Source organism: Ictidomys tridecemlineatus, chromosome 1 (assembly GCF_052094955.1).
Source record: "Ictidomys tridecemlineatus isolate mIctTri1 chromosome 1, mIctTri1.hap1, whole genome shotgun sequence".
NCBI lineage: Eukaryota > Metazoa > Chordata > Mammalia > Rodentia > Sciuridae > Ictidomys > Ictidomys tridecemlineatus.
The window spans coordinates 74595740-74622403 of NC_135477.1; the positions used below are offsets into that span (position 1 = coordinate 74595740).

The window sequence follows — 26664 nt, forward strand, 5'->3', positions numbered from 1 at the left end:
CATTTATTGAGTACTTACTGTTTATCAGTCTGCAGGCCAGGCCTAGGGGATAGAGATGGACATGAATGGGAATTGACATCTCAGGGCCTGCTTCCGTGGAGGAGGTAAAATACAAACATATGAAGTAGTACTATAGTTAGAGAATTTGATACCCAAGTATGTCAATGTTGCTATAGAAATAAATGTTGTATAAACAAAAGAGAATGGCTTTTCTTCTTCTTCTTCTTTTTTTTTTTGCCCTACAAGCAATAATAATCCTGATTGAGAGGAAGGTCTTGGATTGAGTAGCAAAGCATTCCTCTGAGTGGAAGGTTATGTTAAAAGGGATTGGCAAATTGAATCAGAGGACATAGAAAACTTAAATAGATTGATTTCGAACAATGAAATTGAAGACTCTATCAGAAGCCCACCAGCAAAGAAAAGCCCAGGACCAGCTGGTTCTCAGCTGAGTTCTATCTATTCAAAGAAGAATTAACACCATCCTCCTCAAATTATTCCATGAAATAGAAAAGGTGGGAATCCTTCCCAACTTATTCTATGAACTTAGTATCAACCTGATACCAAAGTCAGATAAAAAACACATCAAGGAAAGAAAATTTCAGCTCAATATTCCTGATGAATATATATGTAAATATTCTTAATAAAATCCTGGCAAGTTGTATAAAAAATATATTAAAAAGATAGTGTACCACGATCAAGTGGGGTTCATCCCAAGGATGCAAGTTTGGTTCAATATACAGAAATCAATAAATGTAATTCCTCATGTCAATAGACTTAAAGACAAGAATCCCATGATTATCTCAATAGGTGCAGAAAAAACACTTGACAATTTACAGCATCTATTCATGTTCAAAACACTAGAAAATCTATGGATATTAGGAACATATCTCAACATTGTAAAAGCTATATATGCTAAACCCAAGGCCAACATCATTTTAAATGGAGAAAAATCAAAAGCATTCCCTCTTAGTAACTGGAATAGGGCAGGGATGCCCTCTTTTACCACATCTATTTGACAAAGTCCTGGAAACTCTAACCACAGCAATTACACAGGGAAAGAAATTAAAGGGATACAGATAGGAAAAGAAGAGCTCAAACTATCCCTATTTGCCTACAATATGATTCTATATTGAGAAAACCCAAAAGACTCCACAAGAACATTTCTAGAACTCATGAATTAATTCAGCAAAGTAACAGGATATAAAATTAACCCCCATAAATCAAATGCATTTTTATACATTAGCGATGAATCAACTGAAAGAGAAATTAAAAAACAATATTTTCTAATTTCACAATAGCCTTAAAGAAAATAAATATTTGAGAATCAATCTAATGAAAGAGGTGAAAGACCTCTGCAATGAAAACTATAGAACATTGAAGAAAAATAAAAAATTGAAGACCTTAGAAGATGGAAAGAACTCATGTGCTCTTAAATAGGCAGAACTAATATTGTCAAAATGGACATACTACCTAAAGCAGTATACAGATTTAATGCAATTCCTATTAAGATACCAGTGATGTTCTTCATAGAAATAGAGAAAGCAGTCATGGAATTGATTTAGAAAAATAAGAGACCCAGAATAACCAGAGCAATTTTCAGTAAGAAAAGTTAAGCAGGAGGCATCACAACATCAGATCTTGAATTATACTACAGAGATGTTAGTAACAAAATGGCAGTTATTGGCACTAAAGCAGACATAAAGATCAATGTTACAGAATAGAAGACACATAGACAAATCCACCTAAGTACAGTTGTTTCGTACTGCACAAAGTCACCATAACATACATTGGAGAAAAGATAGCTTCTTCAACAAACGTTGCTGGGGAAACTGGAAATCCATATGTGGCAAAAGGAAATTGAACCCCTATTTCCCACCCTGAACAAAACTCAACACAAAGTGGATCAAGAACCTAGGCATTAGACCGGAGACCCCATGCCTACTAGAAGAAAAGTAGGCCCAAGTCTCCATCATATTGGCTTAGGAATCAAATTCCTCAACTAGACTTTTAAAGCACAAGAAGTGAATCAAGAATCAATAGGTGAAATAGTATCAAACTAAAAAGCTTCTTCACAGCAAAGGAAACAATCAAGAATGTGAAGAAAGAGCTTACAGAATGGGAGAAAATCTTTGCCACCTGCACCTCAGATAGAGCATTAATGTCCAGGATATATAAAGAACACAAAATACTTAACACCAAAAAAACAAATAATCCAATAAATAAATGGGCAAAGGAACCGAATAGACACTTTAACAGAAGAAGAAATACAATCATTCAAAAAATACAAAAAATGTTCATCATCACTAGCAATTAGAGAAATGGAAATAAAATCTACATTAAAATTTCGTCTCACCCCAGTCAGAATTATCAAGAATACAAGTGACAATAAATGTTGGTGAGGGTGTGGGATAAAAGGTATACTCCTACATCACTGGTGGAACTGCAAATTGGTGCAACCACCTCAGAAAACAGTATGGAGATTCCTCAGAAAACTTGGAATGGAACCATCATTTGACTTAGTTATCCCACTCCTCAGCATATTCCCAAAGGATTTAAAATCAGTATTGCAGTCACATCAATGATTATAGCAGCTCAATTCACAATAGTTAAGCTATGAAATTGATCTAGGTGCCCTTCAATAGATGAATGGATAAAGGAATTGTGGTGTATGTACACATGGAATATTTCTCAGCCATAATGAAGAATGAAATCATGGCATTTTCTGGTAAATGGGTGGAACTGGAAACTATCATGCTAAGTGAAATAAGCCCATCCCCCAAACCCAAAGGCCAGATGTTCTCTCTTATATGCAGATGCTAACTCATAATAGTCAGAGGGGAGAGAGGAGTGGACCATATTGGAACAGGAGGGAGTGGGGGGAAGGGAGGGGATGGGAATGGGAAAGACAGTAGAATGAATTTGACATAACTTTCCTATGTTCATATATGAATAAATGACCAGGGTAACTCCATATAATGTACAAACACAAAAATGGGAAATTATATTCAATGAATGTATGTGTTTTAGTCATTTTTTTGTCATTATGAGGATAAAAAGTTTATTTTGAGGCTAAAGGTTTCAGAGGTCTCAATCCTCAGACAGCAGTCTCCATTCCTCGGGGCTTTAGGTGAGGCAGAATGTCATGGTGGAAGAATGTGGCAGAGGGAAACAGCTCACAAGTTGATCAGGAAGGAGAAGAGAGAGAGAGAGAGAGAGAGAGAGAGAGAGAGAGAGAGAGAGAGAGAGAGAGAGAGAGAGAGATTGATTCCACCCAACAAATACAAATATATACCCCAAAGCTGTGCCCCAATTCCCACCTTCACCAGCCACACCCTACTACTTCGGTTGCTACTCAGTTAATCCCTACCAGGGGATTAATTTACTGATTGGGTTACAGATTCTTACAATCCCATCATTTCTTCTCTGAACCTTCTTGCAGTGTCTTACACGTGAGCTTTTGGTGGGACAACACATCTAAATCATAACAGTGGGATGCCTCATATCCAAGCCATAATAGTATAATATTTCAAATACATTCTACTGTCATGTATAACTAAAAAAAACAAATAAAAAAATAAATAAAATAGAAAAAAAAATCAACCACATGTATCCTATAGACTTTGGGTGATAATGAAGTGTTAATTTTGACCAATGTACCACTCTGGTATAGAATGTTGATAACAGGGAAGTCTATGCTGGTGTGGGGCTGTAGGGGCAGGGAGAATATGGGAAATATTTTTTCCTTATGCTTACTTTACTGTGAACTTATAACTGCTCTAAAAATAAAGTCTTTTAAAAGTAGTAAAAAATGGAGGTTTGGCATATTGGGCTCAGGGAGGAGATAAGCAAAAATAAAAGAAGATAAACCCGGACACACAGGGCTGAGTGGTAGGGGAAGAATCAAGGGATGGATGAGAACAGCTGGGGAATGAAGAGGCTTGTCTTTTCAGCAGGCATTTGTTATAGTAAGAACTCAAGTTAGAAAAATTAATCTGGATTGTGGAGTGAAGAAATGAGAAAACTTTGGAGATCATTTCTGCTTCCTGAGAAGAAGGAATGGCGGAGTCATCACCTGAGTTGGGGACTGCTTTAATTTGGTCTTGGACGCTTCTCAAAGGCCCACTTGTTAAAGGCTTGTCCCCCAGCATGGTGCTACTGGGAGGTGCAGGACACTTCAAGGGTAAGGCCTGAGTCCGAAGTCGCTGTGCCCTTGAAGGGGGCTGGTTTCTTCTCTTTTTGCTTCCTGGACACCATGAGGTAAGTGGCTCTCTCCATTACGTGCTTGCCCTGTGATGTGCTGCCTCACCACAGGCCCAACTGACTGAAGACTGAAACTTTCAAAACTGTGAACCAAAATAAAGCTTTCCTTTTTAAAAATTGATTATCTCGTGCATTTTGTTACAATAACTGAAGGCTGATCGACATAGAAACTATGGAGGGATATCCTATTTGGTGATCAGTTTGATTCTGTATATGGAGAATTTGAGATCTTTCTGGATATGGCCTAATCTAGAGGGATGTTTTCATTAAGGTGGGATCATACTACATTTCCTGTTAAGGATGTAGTTACCAAGATCTCAAGGCTATGCTGCACCATATTTTTATCTACCAGAGATGGTGTGGAAAGAACCTAAATAGAGAGTTGTGCTCTGGAGCACTGACATACAAAGAGAGCAGCAGTGGACATTTTGGAGGTGAGTGTAAATGGACATATGTCAAGGTTATGGGTGGAATAAGGATAGAGGGCAAGGAATGCTGTGGATGTCCTCTGTTTCTTTATTATACGCATCACTGACTGGCTTGACTAAATCATCCCCTCTACTTGATAAGAAACATCTCAAGACTAACAGGTTTTAAACCCTCTCTCTATCTCAGTTCCTAAAACCAGGCCTGCTTACTCTCAGTGGGTACTGACTAGATGATGAGCTATAACTTCAGCATCCTGTCCTCCGTCTTCCTCTCTGGGTAAGGCCGGGTTCACTAGGGAACTTCTGAAATGATAGTAGTGATGGTAGTCATTACTATGGCACATGATCGAATAGTAGTGATAGAACTGATGATTACATTTAAGGCAGTGGAATACATAGACATGTTGTAGGGGCTTTTAGAAAAATATCCCTACATATCTTCAGAAAAAATTTTCTAGAAGCAGTTATTTATATATTCCCTTTGAATAGCTTCTGACAGCTATTCCAGGACCTGACGAGAGGTACCAGTTTTAAATGAAATTAACACCATGGATGTCAGGGTAGGAAGATGGAGAGAACTGGGGTCCTCATTGACATACTGAGATACTGAGCTACATAATATTGACATAAATGAGCTACTGAGCTACATAACTAGAACCCTGCCCTGCAGAGGGTCTGGGAGTTCTCATGGAAATAACTTTGCTCATGTTCAAGCCAGTTCAAGTCTTTTATTTGCAGCTGAAAGCCTTCTGGCTTACACAAGGGATTCTTAACTCCATTGCTCCCAATTCTATCTTCAAGATAGATTGAAGATTCAAAGAGAGACATTTGTTAATTCTAATCTTCTGAGATTTCTATTTAAACTATTCTTTCCTTTACCAGAACTTTAATTTTTTTTTTTACTGGAAGAATTTTTAAAAGGACAGTCCAATGTCTAGTTGTGTTATTGAAGATAAATCCTTTTCCTAAAGTACTTGTCAGTGAGAAGCTGGAAGTATTAACCATTGCTGTGGGTGGAGACTGTATTTTCTAGAGGAACTTTATCAGAACCCCCAGTTTGAGCTCTGCTCCAGGCACTTTGTGTTGAAACCACATTTAACCTTCACCATTGCTTTGCAGATTGGGTGTCTGGAGCAGTCACACAGGGCATCTTGAGGGTGGAGTAGGACCTTGTGATTTCTGATCAAAGAGTTGTGAACATAAGTGATGCATACCAATTCCATGCTGGTTCATTTAATAGCAAGTGTGGGACCTGCCAGAATGTTTTATTTTCCCCATCTGCCACTGTGGCCATAAAGTGATCAGGGATGATGAGTGTGTAAAGTCAGATAGCATGGAGCAGAGCTGCCAGCTAACCCACTTTTAGCAAGTGGTTTAAAATTTAGTGCTTATTTATTATATCAACATCATCTAGTTTACTCTGACTCCCATAACATAATGCTCATTTTTTATACTAGAGAAAATGAGACCCAGAGAGGTTCAATAATTTGAGGCCGCATGTGAATATTGTCATTGCAATAAAACCCCGGGCCACTCTGGAATAAAGGGCATCCCTTTCTCACTCAGTCATCCTGCCTCCCTAGGGATCTGGCAGACTGTTTTATAATCTTTTATGATGCTATTAGTCAAGGTGTGTCCACAAGAGGTGTCAGAAGGGGATTGGAGCAACAGTGTCTATTATACTCTATTATACTCCATTTTATAGAGGAAGCATGCCACATGGGATCATATGGGGAGGCATCAGGGCAATCACAAGGCAGAAGACAGGAGCTTGCCTTTGATATGTGAGCTAACTGGTGCAGAGCCACACCTCTTCTCTGACTCATATAGCCCAGGAGGTAAAATTCCTCTCCCTAATCATCCCAAGGCCAGGTACCAGGCATTAAGGAACCACCTTTCTAGCCCAAAGCCTGCTGAAATTATTCAGATTGGCCAGTCCCAAACTGCTTACACTGTCCTGCCTAGCCTTTCCCATGGAAACCTCAATAAAGGCCATGGCCTAAGTGTTCCTCTTGCTCCTGTCTTCTGCCTCTGGACCATCCTGGCATCTTCCTCCTGCAGCCCTGTATGGCATACCCATAGCTCCTGCCCACACCTGACAAGCCACATCATGAAAGATTATAGAACATGAACCACAGAGAATGACTGGCTCTCATGACTATTAGAAACCACTTTGAGAAATGAGAAAAGGTGAGCATTTTTTTTTTTACTCTGATTGGAAGTTTACAAAAACAGTATGCTAAGAATCAAATAAAAACGTGCACTTCCCCATTTTCTGTTTTTGAATGGCTGATCCTATGGTATAATGTTCACATTTTTAAACATGGCATTCAAAACACTGAAGCATCTAGCTACAGCCCAGATCTCCAATTCCAGTTTCATATTTTTGACACCTCCCACCCCTGCAAACTGTCTTCTCTCACAATCGTGTGGAGCTCCTTGTAGGATCCTTGCCACACTGTCTCATCCTCCTTCTACTCTGTGCTTGAGATACCCACACAGCATAGTTTCCTTTCTCCATTTGATTAATATCTACTCATGCTTTAATAAATGGCTTTAGCGCTTTAGCCAGTAGCATGGTTATTATCCATAGTCCAAAAGGATTTAGAGAGTAAGGAGTCCAGGAGTAGAATATCCCTTTGAAAAGAGTAATTGGAATGCCATGGCATTTCTCCTTCTACACCTGTTTCCTCTCCTTGAGGAGGAGAGGGGAATAAGGTCTTTCTGTTTCATCTCTAGCCATGTGAGAAAGACTTTGAGAAAATAATGTATAAGGCTTGACATGTATTTTCTGCAAGGATTTGGCATGTTGCCTGAGTAACCTAATGGTGAGAGGTGATGGCTGAAACCATGGGTCTGGTGGGAGAGCAAAGAAAAGGAGAACAGCACCAGGACACTGCCAGTCTCCAGTTCTGGACAAGGGTGCAGAAGTCCTTCTTAGTTTATTCCTGCTGCTGTGAAAATCTACATTAGACAAAGAATTCATAAACAACAGAAATTTATTTTTTCACAGTTCTGGAAGCTGGGAAGTCTAAGAGGAGAGTTGGTGTCTGCTCAGGGCCTGTTTCTTATTGATGGCATCTTTTATGTGTCTTCACATGGTGGAAAGCATGAACATGGTGACATCACATGGCAGAAGAAGGAAACAGTTCCCAACTACATATATATATGTATTAAACATACATATATATGTATAATACATATACATATATATACACACATATGTGTGTGTATATATATATATATATATACATATATTTATATTTAAGGAAATAGAAGACTTTAAAAAATCCTTTATTTTTGTTGTTGTCAATGGACCTTTATATTTATTTTATTTATTTATATGCTGTGCTGAGAATTGAACACAGTGCCTCAGACATGCCTCTGAGCACAACCCCAGCACCCTCCCCCCCTACATGTTTAATAAGGTCACTAATTCCTTTCTTGAGGGCTCTTCCATCATGACTTAATTATTCCTGAAGGCCCTGTCTCTTAAAACACACTGGGGTGACATGCACCAAAATTGGAGAGAAAGCCAGAGCCCCAGTTCTTACAGTGGATGCTCTGGTGAGGGTCACAAAAGGCACCTTCCTGTGACTCAAAAATTACACAAAGGTGTCCCTTTATCCCCTTGAGCTGCCCTCATTGGGCACAAAGCTATGCCCACAGTTTAGCCTCCAGTTACCCATTTGATGGTACAATGGCATCATTCATAACACTCTGATAGCCCTGGAGGGGCTAGGAGAAGGGTTTTAAGCAGCTGTCCAGAGATAGGATGGCCCCAATGGAGTTGTACTTGGAGATTTCCTTCAGGAGAATTCCTGAGAAACTACAAGAGTGTCTTTCAGGAGAAACAGTTCAATACATCTGCCCAGAGCCCATTGTGGATTATTCAAGCTGCAGAGGTGTCAGATCCTGAGTCGGGAGAGTGGATATGAAGTTGGGTGAGAAAGGAGAAGACCATGGTGACCTTTTCCCAGGTTTGGAGGCGGAGGAAGCATAGAAATTAGATGAACCAGAGGGAGTCTAACATTTTTTTTTTTGCAACCAAAAGATCTTTATTGCAGCAGTGCAACAAAGAGAAAAGAAAGAAGGAAAGAGAGAGAAAAGAGAAGAGATAAAGAGGGAGAGAGCAAGAGCAAGAGACAGAGAGCATGCACAAGAAAGATAAAGAGCAAGAGAGAGAGAGAGAGAGAGAAAGAGAGAGACAGAGAGCGCGCACAAGAAAGATAAAGAGCAAGAGAGAGAGAGCAAGAGAGAGAGAGCAAGAGCGAGAGAGAGAGAGAGGGAGTCTAACATTGAAATGAGACTGTTCTGGCTGCTCGATGTGATAGACCAGTCCAAGATTTTGCATGCAAGGGTTCAGGTGATAAAGTACTATAGGCAGTAAGTTCAAATGACATAAGAAGCAGACAAAGAAGTTGACTTTTGCATGTACTCTATTAAGTCCAGTTAATAAGATATAATAGCATGGCAGCATCTGTATTCTTGCTATAAAGCACAATGCTTGGCAACACCAAACAGTAATACGTAAGCATTTAAAGCATAAATTCAGCTCTCTCTAGAATTTGGCAGTATTTGTACTTTGCTTTCTGCCACATCATTATTTTACAGTTAATAAGTAGAACTGGAAGTGGAAGACAGGGCATTTATGTGTAAGAGTTTATGGCAGACTCTCTTGCCAACTTAGCAACTCTCTCCAGTGAAAGCCTATGGATTCTCTCTTCTTATGGTATATGTAAACAGACTGATGGACTGGTTAAAGCTATAAATGGGGGAGTGGGCATCTAATGGATCAATCAACTCATATTTGTTGGGCATTAGCCATGCAACAGACTCAGGAACTAGGAAGCCAGAAATTCACAATGAGATAAATGTATGTATGTTGTCGTTGTCGTCCTCCTCCTCCTCCTCCCCCTCCCTCTCCCCCTCCCCCTCCCCTCCCCTCCCCCCTCCCCCTTCTTCTTCTTCTTCCTCTTCTTCTTCTTCTTCTTCTTCTTCTTCTTCTTCTTCTTCTCTCTCTCTCTCTCTCTCTCTCTCTCTCTCTCTCTCTCTTAATATTTTTTAGTTGTATATAAACACACAATATCTTTATTTTATTTTTATGTGGTGCTGAGGATTAAACCCAGTGCCTCACACATGCAAGGCAAGCACTTTACCACTGAGCTATAGCCCCAGCCTCCTTCTTCTCTTAAATAAAATTATTTTCAGACTCCACTGGGATTTTTATTGGCATTGGGATTTGCACAACTTATTTTTATAGAGTCTTTTTTGGAAAGTGTCTTAAAGTTGGGTAGCAAGAAAGAAACTTACAGAGAGGCCACACAGCTTACTCCAAATTCACAGTCCTCATATACTCATACTTAGGGCTGGGAGTGAAGAACTCCATCCCCAAACAACCAGGGAAACCAAGCAGAGCTCTTTACCAGGGGGTGCTATGGAAGGGTAATGTCGCTGAAGTGATCGTTTTTCTTTGTCAATGGTTCTTGTTCTTTGTTATCTGCTCTTTCTAGAACCCACGACTGGATTAGAAAACTGAACTTGAGCATGGGCTTTGGGGACTGTGAAGAAACAACTTAGGCTCCTGAAGTCCCAGGTCCAAGCTGCCCAGTGAGGTCCTCATTGACTGTGTCTAGAGATCCATGTCTTGGGATGAGAGGCCATTGTGGCAACCAGTCCTTGCACTTGTAAGAGGTGGATGGGTCCCACTTCAGTAAAGAGCAGACATTTTCTTGGACTTCAGTGTCCATTCCCAAGGGATCTTGCATCCCAAAACCAGAGGCAGAGACTACAAAGACTGTGAGTCTACAGAACCAGCATTACTTCCCTGAAATGGTCACTAATGCTCCCCCAGCTGAGTTTCTCTGGTGCTATGATTTAAATGCCTGACCCTTCCAGATAACATGTTAAAATTTAGTTGACATTGTGGCTATATTAGGAGGTAGGGCTTCCAGGAGGTGATGGAGCCATGAGTGTTCTGTCCTCATGGGTTGAATCAATGCTGCTATCAAAGGGGCAGTTTGGCTTCCTTTCCTCTCTTTGCTCTTCTGCATATGAGAACACAGTGTTATTCTCTTCTGGAGGAATGCAGCAAGAAGGACCCTGCTAGATACTGGTACTTTGATTTTGGACTTCCAAGTTTTTAGAACTATTAGAAAATAAATTTACATTCTTCATAAATTATATTATTTCCCCTATCCATAGTTTTGGTTTCTGCATAGTTTTAGTTACTTATGGTCAATCAAAATCCAAAAATATTTAATGGAAAACTCCAGAAATGAATAATTTGCAAGTTTAAAATTATAGTTCTGAGTAGTGTAATGAAGTCTCAAGCTGTCCCTCTCTGTGCTGCCTAGGATATAAACCATCTTTTTGTTTCCATGTGGTATATGCTACTCACCCATTAGTCATTTAGCAACTTTCTTGGTTATTAAATCAACTACCATGATATTCCAGTGCTTGTGTTAAAATAACCCATATTTTACTTAATAATGAGCTCAAAGTTCAAGAGTAGTGATTATTACAGTATATTGTTATAATTGACAATTTCATTATCAGTTACTGTTAATCTCTTACTGTGCCTAATTTATAAATTAAGTTTTATCATAGGTATGTATGTATAAGAAAAAGTGTATATACAAAGTTTGTCAGTATCTCTGGTTTCAAGCACCCACAGGGGGCCTTGGAACACTGCATCCCCACAGACAGGGAGACTACTATACTCAGTCTTAAAATGGACCAGAACACCTAGGAATCACCAGGTGGTATCCGGGGACAGCAGAGAGGGGTAAGCCAAGAGATTCCTCAGTCAGGCTAGAAAGGGGACCTGGGGGGAGAGACTAGGAGAACAACTAGGACTAGGTTGGTGGACCTGGTAGTGGGACTGATACTGCTCTTGGAAATCAGGATTGGGTCTTTGTTCCCTTGGTGTTGAATGCTGAGGCAAGCATAGAAAACATGTTTTATTTAAGAGACAGAACAGAGATAGTAGACTTCTCTGGAAAGGAGTGGGAACCCACAGCTGGTGCTCATTGGAGTGGGGTTATCTTCCCTTTTTTACTGACCCCCCACTTCCCTTCTTTCCTGTGGGTATGCCCAAAAGCAGGAAAAGACCAGCCCCAGTGGGTAATTGCTTATGTTGAAAGTGCACCCTAACCCTCTCCTGGAAGTGTTAAGAGTGTTGAGAGGGGAAGTGCTATCTGGATATTAGCAGTTAGCAACCCATTTCCTTTTCTTTGAATAATTAACTATCTGTACTTTCCTCTATCTCAGGAACTGCATGGAGGAGTGAGGGTCTGGGACTATAGCTGAAAGCCCAGTGAGCTTGATTCCTGGGGCCATGAACAGAGAGAACATTAGCAACGATGTCTTGGGCCTATGATTTTAGAATTACTGTCTGGTGTTTAAATGTGTTTGGCTAGTAGGAATCCAGCATTACTCCCAACAGGAAGGACATAGAGAGATTGTGCAGGGTCCCTTGCTCAGAAATAGAGAGGATGGGCACAGAAACCCTGGGAGGGTGTCTACCCTAGAGAAGTGTAAGAATCAAACTTCCTGGGAAAGAAAAGCAGCATTTACTGCCAGGCATAGTACAGGATGTTTCCATCCTCTGTCTTATTAAACATTCACAATCCTATGTTCTCTTTTTAAGAAAAGGAAAAGTAAGACAGAGGTCAGGAAATAGCTTACTTGAAATTACCAGTTATTTAGTAGCAAAGCAGGGACTTATGGCCAGGCCTACATTAATGGTAACTGGCAAAGGACAAGAGTTTTAAAAGGTCTCAGAGGAATGGTAGTAATTGTGAAGGACACCTAAACTATATAGTTCTTGGAATTTTCACTGGTTAAAAAAAAAAAAAGTAGAAAGCCAAGAAGAGCCTTCTGGGTCAGTGGCCTCTGGGGCTAATGTGTGGTCTCGCAGGTAGTGTTGGAGAGATGGGATGAAACCTTAGAGTTGTACCCAGGGTTCATTTAGTCGCCATTTAGGGATTTTCTGATGCTATAAGAGGAAATACTTCCCTTCATGTGTCCCTGCAGCAGCTGTATACATAGGAACACCTCCATCTACAACATTTTGATTTGTTCATGTTACTCATTTTGTCAAATGTGCAGAATCCTAATGTTATGAACTATGAGGAAACATAGGACCATTACACATGCGGGCCCATCTTTAAAAAACTTATTGATGCATTACAATTATACATCATAGTGGGTTTCATTGTGATATAGTCCTCTATGCACATAATGTAATTTTATCAATTTAATTCCCCAGTACCTCCTCTTGCCCTTCCCTTCCCTCCCACTCTCTGCTACTCTACTGCTTGGTCTCCTTCTATTTTCATGAGATCCCCTTCTTTTTTTTCTGCTTGTTTGTTTGTTTATTTATTTATCTATCTAGTGTCCACATAGGAATGAGAGAAAACAGAACACTGGGGCCATTTTTAAGGGGGATCCTATCCTGGCAACAGCATAGCTCTTCTGCAGGGAGCCCTGGTTGTGGAAGGCAGAGAGGCCTAGGATGGAGAGAAAGTATCTACCATAGTGAATCCGGGAACTCTTAAGAATCTGGCTGCTCTGCACCTGGACAGAGGGTGGCCATTGCTACTCCAGTTCAGCTTGAGCCTGTGGCTCTCTGCTTGAACCAGTATGGAAGGCGGCTGCTAACTGCAGCACATCTTGTCATATCTTCAAGGGAACTGGACCCCAAACATGGCATGATCAGGAACAAATGAATAGAGAGGTGTGTTCATCAAAATAAAAGATTCTGACTTCACGTTTTTCATCAATGTCTACACCTTGAATTCCCTGTACTCTGACCACTCTAACTTGAAACCATCTCAAGTTGCATTGCAGTCAAATGACTTCATATTTTGGCACAGGTTGGTGACTCCTTTTGCAATAGTCTGCCCTGCTCTGATACTGCAAAGGGACTCTCCACCCCAGTCCCTCAGGGACTCAGTAGGCATTTGGGTGACTATCCTTGGATAACAAAGTTCTCAGTGCTCGGGGTGGCGGGAACGCCTCACAGAGCCATTAGTCTTTTGAGTCTTGCCTGGGTCCCAGGGCATGCGCAGCGAGCACTGCTTGGCAGGTGCTGCATTGCTTGGCGGTGCACTGCTTGGCGGGTGCAGGGGGAAGCACTGACTGCGCAGGCTCCGGGGCTTCGCCAGGATTGGACGTCGTGTCTGGGACTGTGCGGGCCGTCCTAACTGCCGGTGCTTCAGGCCTAGGTGAGGGGCGATGGCTGGGGCAGGAGGGCGGAGAACAAACTGTGAGGCTTGAGGGCGGACTTGAGCTTCTTTCACGCTGCACAAGGGACTTAAGCATGTGGTCTGGGCCCCCGGGAGGCCTGCATCTGGGTTCCGTGCACCGTGGCAGAGAGAGGCCAGAGCCTGTGTCTTCCTGCGGCCAGGGGAGGACTCATCCCCTCAGCACGAGGCCTGGCCGCGCGACCTGGTCGAGTGTTGGTGGGACAGGTTTGGGACAGCAAACACGCTGGCTCTGTGGTAGAGAAAGGTTCAGGACTCTGGCCCAGGAGGAGCATGGATCTGATTCGACTGCTAAGAAACCCTAGTTTCTCCTCTGAGCGGAGGTCGGGGTTGGTTTGCAGGCAGAGGGCTCCATTTTGACTCTAGTGCCAGTAAAGAGCATTACTTAATCAGTTCATTCAGCAACAATTTTTGAACATTTCTTGTGTGCCAGGCACTGTTCTGGAAGCTGGGAATATCGAGAGACAGGCAAGGGCCCCTGCCTTCGTGGAGTTACAGTCCAAGTGGGAGATACCCAGGCAAGGATGAGCCCTTGACCCAAGAAAAACTACAGAGATGGGGGTAGGTTTCAATTTTGCAAGTTATGGTATCAGTAGTGATATTTTGAATGTTAGGTTTGACATACCTGTTGGGTGGTTTTAAAATATGCAGAAGAGTTTTACTGTCAACTCTGTACACCCACCACCTAGAGCCTACCATTTAGCTGCACTTGCTTTTTCACATTTTATATTTCTCTCCATCTTTGAATCACATGGTAGATCTTTGTGTGTGTGTGTGTGTGTGTGTGTGTGTGTGTGTGTTAAAATACACACAAATCATCTACCAGTTTTTTAAATTGAAATGACAGCTAGGGTTCAGTAATCTGAATCTGAAGTCCTGGATGGGAGTGTTGGGCAGTAGTGGATATAACTAGAGTTAACTTTTGAAATCATCACCATATCTTCTCCAATGCCATTCATTTACCTGCAAATGCCATGGTTTTATTCTCTTTTATTGCTGAGTAAAATTCCATTGTGTATATATGACACATTTTTAATATCCATTCATCCACTGAAGGGCATCTAGTTTGGCCCCAAAGTTTGACATTTGTGAATTGTGCTGTTATTAACATTGATGTGGCTGTGTCGCTGTAGTATGCTGTTTTTAAGTCTTTAGGGTATAGTCCGAGGAGAGGGATAGCTAGGTCAAATGATGGTTCCATTCCCAGATTCCCACTCCATTCTGCTTTTTATATTGGCTGCACCAATTTGCAGTCCCACCAGCAATGTATGAGTGTACCTTTTCCCCCACATCGTCGATAACCATTATTGTTTTTTATCTTCATAATAGCTGCCATTCTGACTGGAGTGAGATGGTATCTTAAGTGAAGTTGGCCAATCCCCAAAAAACAAATGCTGAAAGTTTTCTCTGATATAAGGAGACTGACTCGTGGGGTAAGAAGGGGAAGCATGGGAGGAATTGATGAATTCTAGATAGGGCAGAGGGATGGGAGGGAAAGGAAGGGGGCAGGGGATTAGCAAGGATGGTGGAATGTGATGGACATCATCATCCAAAGTACATGTGTGAAGACATGAATTGGTGTCAACATATTTATATACAACCAGAGATATGAAAAATTGTGCTGTATACGTGTAATAAGAATTGTAATGCATTCCGCTGTCATTTTTTAAAAATCATTAAAAAAGTCAATAAAAAAGAAATCATCACCATATAGATAGTATTGAAACTTAGGGACTGGATGAAACTGCCTGAGAGATCCATAAAGAAGAGGAGTAGCAGAAAAAAAAAAGGGGGGGGAAAGTGTGGTGGTCACCTGGACGGAACACTACTGTATAAGATGTTTTTGACAATTTGGAGGATTTTAATCAGTTTAATAAGAATGATTTTAGTGGAAGAGGGGCCTTTAGGAAATTGTATTTTTTTTTAAATAGGAGAAACTAGAATATGTTTGTATGCCAATATGATAGAACTACAGGAAGAGGAAAATGATGCAGATGAAAGAGGGGAACATTTATCTTTGAACATTTGAGAGGGGAAAAGACCTCAGAACCATTGGGTCCTTGATTTTCAATCGTGTGGGACACATTCTGTTTAGATAGAGGGGAAACCCAGACAACAGTTGTGAGTCAGGTGGGTGGTAGAGGGAGGTCTTTCTGTGGGAAGTCCTAGATTATGAGTGGAGGATAACATGGAACAGGAGAAGTGTTGCTGGAGGAGAGACCAGTAATGTAATCCTTCTGGAGAGTGGGAAAATTAACTAGGGAAATGGAATTGTGTGTGTGTGTATTGGAAGAGACAGGAAGAAATCCTTTCTAGAACCTTCAGAGAGAGCATGGCTCCTCTGTTGCCACGATTTAAGACTTATAGCTTCCAGAATGGTGAGAAAATACATTTCTTTTAAGCCACCCATCTATGGTACTGTAGCAGTCTGTGGATACCAATATAGTTATATTTTTAAAAAGTTTTATAATAAGTTTTTGTGCTACACCTTTAGGTCTGTGATCCATTTTGAATTAGTTTTTTTAAAATAAGAAATATGATGATTTTTTTGCAAGTAGATGCCTAATTATTCCACTACTATTTGTTGGAAAAGAATATTCACTCCCCTTTGAATTGCTTTGCTTCCTTATTAAAGATCAGTTGACCATGTTTGTGAGAGTCTCTTAAGGGCCTCTATAATTCTGTTCCATTGATCTGTCTATTCTTTCAATTGTAATATGTGGTCTTTATTATTGTAACTTTATAGTAAGTATTGAAATCAGATACTAATAGTCTTACATTTTTTTGTTCTTTTGTATTTTGTTGGTTCTGGGTCATTTACCTTTCCTTATAAACTTTTGAATGAGTTTGTGATATCTATGAGTACTAGCTAGGGTGTTTGGGAGGATTGCATTGACTCTATAGATCACATTGAAAAGAATTGAGATCTTAATTATTTTGAGTCTCTATCCATGAATATGATACAGTATCCCTGATATCCATCTGCTTTGCTTTTTCTTCATCATTTCATAGAGTTTCTCATATAGATCCTGTATATATGTTACATATTTAGCTATGCATTTCATTTTAGGGGAATCTAATGTAAGTGATATTTTGTTTTTAATTTCCAAAGTTAATTACTGTTTTATAGGAAAGGAATTGACTTTTATTAACTTTGTATTCTAAAGCCTTATTACCATTGGTTAGTAGTTACAGGAGTTTTTATTGTTGCTTATTCTTTGGGACATTTTATACAAATAATCAAGTCATGTGAGAAATAAGATAGTTTCCTTTTTTCTTCCAGATCCATATTATTTTCTTTTTCTTGTTTTATTGCAATATCTAGAACTTCTAATATGATGTTGAACAGGAGTAGTAAGAGAGAGGACATCCTTGCCCTAAACTCTAGTTTCTCCTCTATTCGATTACTTTTTTTTTTTTTTAGATATCCTTTAATAAGTTGAGGAGATTCCCCTTTAGTCGAGTTTTCTGAGCTTTTCTTAAAATCAGGAATGGGATTTGTCAAATGCTTTTCTCTGCATCTGTTGATATTATACGAATCATTAAGAATCAGTGAGCTGCTTTGCCAGGTATCCATGAAACAGAGATCCTTGGAGGCAAAGGATATTGCATTCATCTCTGTCTTCATCTCTAACACAAAGCTGGCTGAATTGATGTAAGATTTTACTGTTCATAGCTAAGAGCTGTGATCACACTTCTGAAAGACATATATTGTAACTCAGTGCATGGAAGGTGCTAGGCAACTATGTTCATCCTTGGTTGTTGGTGACTGAATAAAATATTGGGATTGGAAGCCATTATCTTTGAGACTTCCTAATTACTTTTTTTTATTGGTTGTTCAAAACCTTACAGAGCTCTTGACATATCATATTTCAAACATTAGTTTCAAGTGAGTTATGAACTCCCATTTTTACCCCAAATACAGATTGCAGAATCACATCGGTTACACATTCACATTTTTACATAATGCCATACTAGTAACTGTTGTATTCAGCTACCTTTCCTATCCTCTACTATCCCCCTCCCCCGCCATCTTCTCTTTCTATCCCATCTACTGTAATTCATTTTGCTCCTTGTTTTTTCTTCCAATTCCCCTCACAACCTCTTTTATGTAGTTTTTTATAACAATGAGGGTCTCTTTCCATTTCCATGCAATTCCCCTTTCCTCTCTCTTTCCCTCCCATCTCGTGTCTCTGTTTAATGTCAATCTTTTCTTCCTGCTCTTCCTCCCTGCTCTATTCTTAGTTGCTCTCATTATACCAAAGAAGACATTTGGTATTTGTTTTATAGGGATTGGCTAGCTTCACTAAGCATAATCTGCTCTAGTGCCATCCATTTCCCTGCAAATTCCATGATTTTGTCATTTTTTAGTGCTGCATAATACTCCATGGTGTATAAATGCCACATTTTTTAAATCCATTCATCCATTGAAGGGCATCTGGGTTGGTTCCACAGTCTAGCTATTGTGAATTGTGCTGCTGTGAACATCGATGTAGCAGTATCCCTGTAGTACACTCTTTTAAGGTCTTCAGGGAATAGTCCGAGAAGGGCAATAACTGGGTCAAATTGTGGTTCCATTCCCAGCTTTCCCAGGAATCTCCATACTGCTTTCCAAATTGGCTGAACCAATTTGCAGTCCCACCAGCAATGTACAAGAGTACCCTTTTCCCCACATCCTCTCCAGCACTTGTTGTTGTTTGACTTCATAATGGCTGCCAATTTTACTGGAGTGAGATGGTATCTTAGGGTAGTTTTGATTTACATTTCTTTGACTGCCAGAGATGGTGAGCATTTTTTCATGTATTTCTTGATTGATTGTATGTCCTCCTCTGAGAAGTGTCTGTTCAGGTCCTTGGCCCATTTGTTGATTGGGTTATTTGTTGTCTTATTGTCTAATTTTTTGAGTTCTTTAGTATACTCTGGATATTAAGGCTCTATTGGAAGTGTGTGGAGTAAAAATTTGTTCCCATGATGTAGGCTCCCGATTTACTTCTCTTATTGTTTCTCTTGCTGTGAAAAAACTTTTTAGTTTAAGTAAGTCCCATTTGTTTATTCTTGCTATTAACTCTTGCGCTATGGGTGTCCTGTTAAGGAATTTGGAGCCTGACCCCACAATATGTAGATCGTAGCCAACTTTTTCTTCTATCATACGCAGAGTCTCTGATTTGATATCAAGGTCCTTGATCCATTTTGAGCTAACTTTTGTGCATGGTGAGAGGAAGGGATTCAGTTTCATTTTGTTGCATATGGATTTCCAGTTTTCCCAACACCATTTGTTGAAGATGCTATCCTTCCTCCATTGCATGCTTTTAGCCCCTTTATCAAATATAAGATAGTTGTAACTTTGTGGATTAGTCTCTGTATCCTCTATTCTGTACCATTGGTCCACCCGCCTGTTTTGGTACCAGTACCATGCTGTTTTTGTTACTATTGCTCTGTAGTATAGTTTGAAATCTGGTATTGCTATACCACCTGATTCACACTTCCTGCTTAGAATTGCTTTTGCTATTCTGGGTCTTTTATTTTTCCATATGAATTTCATGATTGCTTTATCTATTTCTACAAGCAATGCCATTGGAATTTTGATTGGCATTGCATTAAACCTATAGAGGACTTTTGGTAATATCGCCATTTTGATGATGTTAGTTCTGCCTATCCATGAACAGGGTATATCTTTCCATCTTCTAGGATCTTCTACTTCTCTTTTTAGGGTTCTGTAGTTTTCATTGTATAAGTCTTTCACCTCTTTTGTTAGGTTGATTCCTAAGTATTTTATTTTTTTTGAGGATATTGTGAATGGAGTGTTTTTACTTATTTGCGTTTCAGAAGTTCTGTTGCTGATATACAGAAATGCCTTTGATTTGTGCGTGATGATTTTATATCCTGCCACTTTGCTGAATTCATTTATTAGTTTAGTAGTTTTTTTGTAGACCCTTTTGGGTCTTCTAGGTATATAATTATGTCATCTGCAAATAGTGATAATTTAAGTTCTTCTTTTCCAATTTTTATGCCTTTAATTTCTTTCGTTTGTCTAAATGCTCTGGCCAGTGTTTCAAGAACTATATTGAATAGAAGTGGTGATAGCGGGCATCCCTGTCTTGTTCCAGATTTTAGAGGGAATGCCTTCAATTTTTCTCCATTCAGTATGATGCTAGCCTGGGGCTTAGCATAGATAGCTTTTACAATATCAAGGTAAGTTCCTGTTATCCCTAGTTTTTCTAATGTTTTGAACATAAAGGGATGCTGTACTTTGTTGAATGCTTTTTCTGCGTCTATCGAGATGATTATATGGTTCTTATCTTTAAGTCTATTGATATGGTGAATAACATTTATTGATTTCCATATATTGAACCATCCCTGCATCCCAGGGATGAATCCTACTTGATCATGGTGCACAATTTTTTTGATGTGTCTTTGTATCTGATTCACCAGAATTTTATTGAGGATTTTTGCATCTAGGTTCATCAGAGATATTGGTCTGTAGTTTTCTTTCTTTGATGTGTCTTTGTCTGGTTTCGGGATCAATGTGATGTTGGCCTCATAGAATGAATTTGGAAGTTGTCCCTCTTTTTCTATTTAATGGAATAACTTGAAAAGTGTTGGTATGAATTCTTCTTTAAAGGTTTTGTAAAACTCCGCTGTATACCCATCCGCTCCTGGGCTTTACTTGGTTGGTAGTCTTTTGATTGCTTCTTCAATTTCATCCATTGATATTGGTCTGTTCAAATCGTGTGTGTCCTCCTGACTCAGTCTGGGCAAATCATATGTCTTAAGAAATTTATCGATGTCTTTATATCTTCTATTTTATTGGAATATAGGTTTTCAAAATAATTTCTAATTGTCTTCTGTATTTCTGTAGCATCTGTTGTGATATTGCCTTTTTCATCCCTTATGTTAGCAATATGAGTTCTCTCTCTTCTTCTCTTCGTTAGCATGGCTAAGGGTCTGTCAATCTTGTTTATTTTTTCAAAGAACCAACTTTTAGTTTTGTTAATTTTTTCAATAGTTTCTTTTGTTTCAATTTCATTAATTTCTGCTCTGATTTTAATTATTTCTTGCTTTCTGCTACATTTGCTGTTGTTTTGCTCTTCCTTTTCTAGGGCTTTGAGATGAAGTATGAGCTCATTTATTTGTTGGTTTTTCCTTTTTTTGAGGAATGACCTCCAGGCGATGAATTTCCCTCTTAAAACTGCTTTCATTGTGTCCCATAGATTCCGATATGTTGTGTCTGAATTTTCATTTATCTCTAAGAATTTTTTGATTTCCTCCTTTATGTCTTCTGTAACCCCTTGATCATTCAGTAACATATTGTTCATTTTCCATGTGATATTGGACTTTCCCTTCCTTCTTTTATCATTAATTTCCAGTTTCAATCCATTGTGATCAGATAAAATGCATGGTATAATCTCCACCCCTTTATATTTATTGAGGGTTGCCCTATGGCATAATATATGGTCTATTTTTGAGAAGGATCCATGTGCTGCTGAGAAAAAAGTATATCCATTCAATGATGGTTGGTATATTCTATATATGTCAGTTAAGTCTAGGTTATTGATTGTGGTATTGAGTTCTATAGTTTCTTTATTCAACTTTTGCTTGGAGGATCTGTCCAATGGTGAGAGAGGTGTGTTGAAGTCACCCATAATTATTGTGTTGTGGTCTATTTGATTCTTGAACTTGAGGAGAGTTTGTTTTATGAACGTCACAGCACCATTATTTGGTGCATAAATATTGATAATTGTTATATCTTGTTGTTTAATGGTTCCTTTTAACAGTATATAATGTCCTTCCTTATCCGTTTGGATTAATTTAGTCTTGAAGTCGATTTTATTCGATATGAGGATGGCCATCCCTGCTTGCTTGCGAGGACCATGTGCATGGTATATTTTTTCCCAACCTTTCACCTTCAGCCTGTGTATGTCTTTTCCACTCAGATGTGTCTCCTGGAGGCAGCATATTGTTGGATTTGTTTTTTTAATCCATGTTACCAGCCTATGTCACTTTATTGGAGTGTTTAAACCATTAATGTTTAGAGTTACTATTGATATATGATTTGTACTTCCAGCCATGTTTGATTATTTATCTCTCTCTTTTTTTTTTAAATTTCGTTTGTTTCTCCATGATTAGCTTTCCCCCCTCCGTCTGTCTTTACTGAGGTACTTCCCACTGTTGGCTTAGGTTATTGTTTTTCATTTCTTCCTCATGAAGTGTTTTGCTCAAGATGTTTTGCAATGCTGGTTTTCTGGCTGCAAATTCTTTTAGTTTTTGTTTATCGTGAAAGATTTTTATTTCGTTGTTGTATCTGAAGCTTAATTTTGCTGGGTACAGAATTCTTGGTTGGCATCCATTGTCTTTCAGTGTTTGAAATATGTTGTTCCAGGATCTTCTCTCTTTCAGCGTCTGAGTTGAAAAGTCCCTTGTTAACCGTATTGGTTTACCCCTGAATGTAATCTTTCTCTTTTCTCTTGTAGCTTTTAATATTTTCTCTTTGTTCTGTATATTGGATATCTTCATAACAATGTGTGTTGGCATTGGTCTACTGTGATTTTGTATGCTCGGTGTCCTGTATGCATCTACAATTTGTAAATCTGTTTCCTTTTTTATTTCTGGAAAGTTTTCTGTAATTATTTCATCTAGTAGATTACTCATTCCCCTGGTTTGAATCTCTATCCCTTCCTCTATCCCAATGACTCTTAAGTTTGTTTTTTTTATATTATCACATATCTCTTGTATGCTTCTCTCATGATTTTTAACCAGCCTATCTGAGATGGCTAGCCTCTTTTCAAGATGATATATTTTGTCTTCATTATCTGACGTTCTGGCTTCTACTTGCTCCACTCTATTAATGATACTCTCATTTGAGTTTTTAATTTGTTTTATAATTTCCTTCATTTCTAAGATCATTATTTGATTCTTTTTTATAATCTCTATCTCCTGATAAAGATGCTTAACTTCTTCTTTTATCTGTTTATGAAATTCATTCTCAATGTGTTCTTTCGCTGCTTGAATTTGCTGTCTTGTATCCTCTTTAAGGTTCCGTTCCATCTGTCTAAGGTATTCCATGAGTTCTTTATATGATCATTTTTCTGATGACTCTAGGTCCTCCTGAATATTTAGGCTGCCCTGCATTGTTTGCATTCCTTTTCTTCCTTGCTTTTTCATGATGTTCATATTGCTTCTTGTTCTGTTTGACTACTGAGTTACTGTTTACTCTTATAAATTTATTTGATGCTTGGGAGTAAAGGTATTATAAGGGAAGGGAATAAGTCACTAAAGAGAATGAGAGTAGGCAGGTAGCATTCAAGGAAGGGGGAATAAGAAAATTGAAAAGAAATGTAAAGACAGAAGAAAAGAAGGAAAGAAAAAATAGAAAATTAAAAAGAATTTAAAGAAAAAATATTAATAGAAATGAAAAATGAAATTAAAAAATAGAATAAAATAAAATAAAATGGATTAAAAAAATTTAAAAAGCAAAAAAAAAAATTATAAATTCAGTCCTAGAGTTCGATTGACTGCTCTTCCAGTAGATGGAGCTATACCCATCGGGCCAAGTTTCTCCTCTCAGTAGGCGGGAGTCAATCACTGTGCAGTAGTTCTTCCTCCTGGACTCGGCGGGTCTCCACTCCTGCTGTTCGCCATGTGGGTGGGGCCTTTCACAGAGCCGGTCAGGGGTCGTTTGCAACGCCGGGCTGGCAGATGGGGGGGTGGTCTTTTGCAGCTCCAAACCGCCAGAGGAGGTTCACAGAGTCAGGCCGGCGGGGGCCGGGTTGGCAGCGCCCGCTCCCACACTCACTGCAAGGGTGTAGGCAGCAGCCGCTTGGTGGCGGCTGGTGGCGGTTCACAGAGCCAGACGGGCGGGGGCCGGGCTGGCAGCAACCGTCCCCTCGTTTGCTGCCACGTGTGGGCAGCGGGCGTTTGGCTGTAGCCGGCGGCCACTTACAGAGCCGGGCCAGCGTGGGCCCAGGCAGACAGCGCCCGCTCCTAAGCTCACTGCACCGTGTGGGCCGCGGCCGTCTGGTGGCGGCCAGCCGCAGTTCACAGAGTCGGGCAGGTGTGGGCCCAGGCAAGCAGCGCCCGTTCCTAAGTTTGCTGCTACGTGTGAGCAGCGACCGGCGGCAGTTCACAGAATCGGGCCAGCGGGGGCCCAGGCGGTCAGTGTCCGCTCCGACGTTCGCTGCAACGTGTGGGCAGCGGCCACTTGGCGGGGGCCAGCGGCGATTCCCAGAGCCCGGCCGGCTGCGGCCCAGGCAGGCAGCGCCTGCTCCTATGTTCACTGCAACATGTGGGCAGCCGCCATTTAGCAGCAACCGCCGGGACTGTGCCCCTGCTCTGCGTTGCCTAGATTCAGTAGTCTGTGACAAGCTGACACTTCCAATTAAACTTACTAGTTCTAGGCCGGTCTCCTTTCAGTGGAATTTTGCTTGAAGTTTCTCAGCAGGACGCATGTGGGTGTATTAATGAATCTCTCTGATCCCCTTACCATGGAGGCATTGAATGTGCTGCCTCTTCACCGGTCACCATGTTCCAACCCTCCTAATTACTTTTTAAGAACTGATTGAGGCTGATGCTTGCCTCCTCATCTTCATCTCTGATGTTTTTTCCTTTTCTTTGTCTCGATTTAGTCACTGGGCAACTTTAGTCACTTCCTAATAATGCAAGACACCCCAAAGCGTGAGTTCATTTGTCATCTTTTAAAGAATCAGCTTTGTTTTAAGAAGTGGGAGGCTGAGCCATCACTAACTCATCATAGGGCAGTGGTTTTCCATTTTTGACCTCATACCTGACAATGAGAGACCACAGAGGAGGGAGGAGGTGGGAAGAGGAGCTAGAGAGGGAACAGTTTAAGATATGAAAAATTTTCTTTCTTGACTAGTCTGCATAAGCTCAGGGTTTAAACCATTAGTGATGCTGAAAGCCATCTTGGGTCTCTCTTTTCTCTGTGAACTTCTTACAAAAAGATGTCTAATAAGGATAGGGGAGTAGAAACGTGCCTTTTTTCCTCTTTTTGTGTCAGAGATTATTTTTTTAAAGAAATTTTTTAGTTGTAGATGGGCACAATACTTTTATTTTATTTATTTATTTTATGTGGTACTCAGGATTGAACCAGTGCCTCACACATGCTAGGAAAGTGCTCTTCCACTGAGCCACAACCCCAGCCCTTGAGTCAGAGCTTTTTAAAGGAGCTGACTATAGTTATCATTTCAGAGAAGAGCATTATAATTACAGCCAGTGATCTTTGGTGTTTTAAGGAGATGGTTTAAAAATTTCCTATCTGAAAAAGATCCACTTTGTTAATAGTCCTGTTTTAAATATTTTATTTTACATATTAGGTGACTAAAGATTAAGGATAGTTTTTTTAAATCTGTTGGAGGAAATATGCTAAAGCAATTTATGTCATGAATGGAACAGACAATAGAAGATTACTTACCTTGCCACCTAAATAACAGAAGCCTCAAGATTATGATGTCACTTTAAAAGATGTTTAGTTGATTAGTTAATTTCTTTACTTTTATAGTCTAGTAATGTCCTACTTTTAAGAATATCTGGATATCATATGAGTGAGGTCCTTTATGGGATTACTGTGATCAGGTTTATATCTCAGAGGAGTCAGAATCTTGGGGGAATAAGCAGTATAGGCATGGTGGAAAGAGATAAGTCTAAGGTTAAAGAGACAATGATGCTTTACTTGGGGTCTGCCCTGTCTTAATGATCTTTTATTGAGTCTGTTATTTTATACCTTAATTACATATACTCATTGGTTGTACAACACGGGGTATATGACTGGAGTTCCTCTTTTCATAATAGCAGAATAAGTTGAATTTTGTTGGAAATTTTTATATAAAGAAAATATTAGCTTTTTACTTCTTAAAACAATTTTTTTTCAAAAAATAATTTTTTGCAAAATTATTACAAACATTTTCTTTGCAGATATAGTTGTTTTGTAATGGCTCAGGGATGATGTGCAGGCAATGCTGTGCAGGCTTTTTATCCTCTGGGAACTGTCGGGCAGAATGAGATAACTAAGTACAGTCTGTTCATGAAGATAGCCTCTCCTCCGAGAGGTGAAAACATACTTTGTCAAGGCTCTCCAGGACAATCCCGATTGGCTAGGAATAGTCATTGAACTCAGCATACAGTTATTTTCATGGCTAAGATTTATTATAGTAAAAGGATAAGCAAAATCAGCAAAGGGAAACCAAACACAAGATTTCCAGGGTCTTGTCTTGGTGGGGTCATTTGTGACTCAATAAATTCCCCTAGCAACAAGCTGTGGAAACTTATATGAAGTGTTGTCTGCCAAGGAATATCACTTGAGCCTGGGAGTCCAGGGTTAAAATCAGAGGTTAGTCATGTAAGCACAGAGTGCTAGTGTAACTGAGATTTTGCATACTCAGAAGAAAAGCAGGTGTTTAACATAAACCACATTGTTTATAGAGTCTAGGCACAGTGACCAACTCCTAACATTTTGAGAAAGTTTTATATCAGGATAGGTGACTGGTTCCTGGCTGTCAACCAAGGGCTCTATTTGCAAGTGGGCCTTTATAAAGAGAACAATAATTGTCCTGTTATGTGTACATTTTTAAAAAATAAATTTATTTATTTTACTTAGGTATATATGACAGCAGAAATGCACTTTGATCCATTGTACACAATTACAGCACAACTTTTCATTTCTCTGATTGTACACAATGTAGCTGTAGCATTGC

General features: G+C 39.7%; 1 protein-coding gene across 1 annotated transcript in view; it reads left to right on the forward strand.

Moving 5' to 3' along the window:
* Positions 1–15285: 15285 nt before the first annotated feature.
* The window catches only part of Ptpn20 (protein tyrosine phosphatase non-receptor type 20), a 101491-nt gene continuing 90112 nt past the window's right edge, over positions 15286–26664 (forward strand). The window contains exon 1 of the mRNA XM_078042706.1: positions 15286–15390. The gene's annotated coding sequence lies outside the window, so the exon portion shown is untranslated. The remainder of the gene's footprint in view (positions 15391–26664) is intronic.